Here is a 3,839-nt window from a genome sequence, read left to right as displayed (position 1 = left end):
AAAGCTCCCCCTGCCTTGCAAAGGACCCTGATGTTATCACCCAACCTCCTATTGGGTAAGCAGCTTCAGGTGAATTTTATTTAGGAATATGATATGGAGACAAATTAATTCCTCAAATAATATAGCCCCTATCAGATCACATTCCTCCTCCCCCAAATTGCATGCAAGCACATGTGCACGCACACACCTACCTCATATTTTTGTCCATTGATTTCAATAGATCTACTCAGAGTAAGACCTAGTCAGACAAAACCCAATATGTCTAGTTTGTCACACCATGTACCGGTATATTGCTGGCAATTAACTCTCAGACTAAACCAGTGCTTTCTATATTATTGGATTCCACCAAAGTAGTCGAAGACTATAGTTTGTGCAATTTTGATTTCCTTTGAAGTTTGTGATACAACATTCTACTGAAAGCAGCTCTAGTGTTCTAATTCCTCCTTCATCTTTACCCTGCTTCATTGTGTTCATATGCCTAAGTGATTTCCAATTTTTAATGCTGTTAATGTCCTCCCACTAAAAAAAAAAAGTTCAAACCAATTGTATTTGTCACAGATTAATAAATCCTCTTATTATGAGCAGACAAGCCAGTGGTTACATTTTTAACTGAGCAATCTGTTAGGTTCAATTTGGGCTATGTGCCAGTGTCATTTTAGGCAGAGCAGAGCAATTGAAACTGTCCAACATATAAATAAGGTAATGCATGCGGATTACTGAATGTCCCTTCTTCGACATTTTCTTTACACAACTCAAGTTATGTGAAAGGGAGGTGATCCTGATGCTCTCCATTTGACTGAATTCACTTCAATATTGTTACAAGCCACCCCAATCTCTGCCGAGTGGTAGAAGCGATTTCAAGAGTCTTGGTGCCTAACCAGGGTTGTGTTTCTGTTGAGAAATCAAGGCATGGTGCCTAGTGCATTTAAGAAATATGGTTTATTGGCACATATTTACACCTGAGTTTATGGAGAGTTCACAGCATTGCCTTCCCAAGAGGGGCTTGTCCTTCCCAGCAGTGCAGCATGGGATTCAGAAGCATCCTAAGTGCCACCCCCCCTTTCAGTAACAGCCTGCTCCAGCCAACCAGTATGGCTGCTGCCCTTCAGCCCCTGCATGAAGTTCTGCCCGCTTCCTGCTCCTTCTTCCCAGAAGCTCCTGCTCCCAAAAATCTCTGTTGTAAAAGGGAGCCCACATTTCCCGTGGTGACATCAAACCCCGTTACCCTGGCAACCTCCCTCTATGCCTGGCAAAGCCTGCTGCCTGCTTGATGACTTCCACTGAGGGGCTAATGACTGACCATCAGCACCATTGTTTCTCCAGTGACCCACCATCAGCTGGCTGGCCTCATGAGAAAGTTGGCTGCTGCTACTCCCAGCTCTTGCTAAATTCGGGAGTTTATGAGTTTGCTCAAATTCTGACCCTTCACTGAACATAGACAATATGGGGAGTTTGCTTCACATAATTCATAACAATATTTTCAATGATTTGTTTTTAAAAATCAGATCGAGGGTGTAATCTTCACCTTTCCAGTCATGCATAAGCAATAAAATGTTATTTACCCTTAAGCAGGTCTTGTAATAAAAGAAAACACTTTTTTTGGAACTAGGAAAAATGAAAAGTGTCATTTTTCTTCTAAAATGCCATGCACAATGAGGCATGAACTAGGTGTAAAGGTTTTCACTTTAGGAACTGCAGGAAGCACACACGAAGCAATGTTTCTCTTCTGCATATGCCCACCGGCATGATGGCTTTCTTTAGACACGCTTGCCTCTGTAAACAAAATTCAGTAAAAGAGACAGTTTTAAAACATTCTAGCATCAACAGCAATGATGCAAGTAACCTCTGATCCATATTTTGTAGACACAAACATTTTCTACTAGCAGAAACCAATATTTATCTTTCTAAAGGTGATTGATGTCCACAGAATACTTTCCACCATCTTTTTAAGGTCAGAAAAGAGACTGGGGTCTTGTTTAGTGTCAAAAAGTCTCTGTCTTGTTTATTTGACCTTGCTTTTGCTAACGCTAGTAAAACAATGAAGAAATGGATGGTTAGATCTGCCTAAAGCAGGACTCTTCTTGAAGCAAATTAACTTGAAAACTCATATCTCATTTCCAACCAACCAGTGACCCCATGTGAAAGATGTCCTTAGGATGCATATTGTGGTTTTAGTTATATGTACAAGATGTCAAACAGAACATGTAGGATTTAACCACCCTGATGCTGCTCGTCTATTTCACTTCCTCCTAAAGGAATATTCCCTATGTATTCCTATGGCATTTCTGGACATAAACACACACAGAGAGAGACATAAGAGTTTGTGTTCAATTTGTTGTTTCTTCCTTTGATTTTAGTTAAGTTGCTATTATATTGAGAACTGGTCATCAGAGTTGAATTCTGACTTTAATTCAACAAAACGATCACAGCTACTGTATGAGCATGCTGTTGAGAAGTCTGTCCAAAGAACTTGAAGATTATAAAAGTGCAGGATGTGAAATAGATGCCGACATTTACATTGAGAGAAAAGAAAGCGGCTCCCAAGCAGGATCCAGTGAGAAGGGGAAATCGCTTGAGGGAAATTGCACATACAGAATACCAGAACAGGGTGAAGAATATGTTACTTAGCCAGGCAGACATAGGAACAGCTTCCTATAGTCCCATGACAGCTCCACAACAGAGGAGAATGAAAAGAGCAGGAACAAGGACATTGACAGATACGAAAACAGGAGTATTTGCACCTAATACCAGTCCAGTAAGAGAAGTGGAAGCCTGAAGTTAATCTAAAGGGGGGGGGGGGTTGCTGTCCTGTAGCCCTCCAGACGTTGCTGGGCTACAAGCCTATCATTTGTCACCATTGGCAATGCTGGCTGGGGCTGATGGGAGTTGGAGTCCAACATCTGGAGGACCACAGGTTCTCCATCCCTGATCTAAAGATGCCACTCATCCTTCATAGGGTCATGCTTGCCTTTTAAAACTATATCAATACTGCCCCAGGCAGCCAAGGAGACGTTTATTTCAGAATGAGCCTGGTGCTAAGTGTGCTCATTTCAGGTACTTTCAAATTAACTATGGCCCTGTATTGATGGTATCACTTGGGAGCTTTATAAAATGATATAAAAGCAGTGTATTGCTAAGAAAAACACAGTTCTGAAACCTGGCTTGTAGACAAAAATGAACACAATGCAATCTCAGAATAACAAAATAATGAAATTCCACTCATTTTCTTGACAGGATATTATGGCTATTTTGTAATGCATAGACTGACATTAGCCCCCGAGAGATTTTGGCTGTATGACAGCCCTGCTAAAGGCTTTAGAATGACTGTTCAAAGCTCCTGCATCTGCCATCACATACAACTGAAAGACTTTGAAGGTCTTGCCTTGAGTTACAGTCAGCATTCAGGGACTTGCGCTTTTTAAATACCCTTGCCACAATTTCTTAGTAGGCATACTGAAATTGCTTCTCCAGCCATATTCCACTTTTTACTTACAATGACATTGGATCTTGATCTATTGACTAAAAGCTTCCTGAAAAAAAAACACTCTTTCATCACATTAAAACTCAGTGCACTTGTGATGAAGAAATTGGTTACAGAAGCCAATAGGATAAACTACATTTTCTTGCATCCGTTTGTCTGCAACATGGCCTTGCGCATGAAACAGTATGACAAAGGGGACAAAGTACAAAAACACACGATGCACTTAAGGCTGTAATTCTATGCCCAAAGGCAGAACAATCCTAACTATAGCAAGCCATTATAATTAACCCTATTCCAAATTCCGTTTGGAAGTCTCTAGGAGGGGTTGCTCTTGAGACAGAGTTTTGGGGACTGGGAT

The 3,839-nt window shown here is 41.0% G+C and overlaps 1 long non-coding RNA gene across 1 annotated transcript; it reads right to left on the bottom strand.

Annotated features, from left to right (window-relative positions):
• Positions 1-543: 543 nt before the first annotated feature.
• LOC308481558 lies at positions 544-2,772 on the bottom strand. The gene is made up of 2 exons (XR_013988754.1): positions 1,563-2,772; positions 544-891 (listed from the first exon to the last, which is right to left on the bottom strand). It is a non-coding gene; the product is annotated as an uncharacterized lncRNA (long non-coding RNA).
• Positions 2,773-3,839: the final 1,067 nt, after the last annotated feature.

Source organism: Podarcis pityusensis (assembly GCF_964106645.2).
Source record: "Podarcis pityusensis genome assembly, chromosome: 7".
Lineage (NCBI taxonomy): Eukaryota > Metazoa > Chordata > Lepidosauria > Squamata > Lacertidae > Podarcis > Podarcis pityusensis.
Note: the sequence above shows the minus strand (reverse complement) of the source record. Positions and strands in the feature narration are given on the sequence as shown.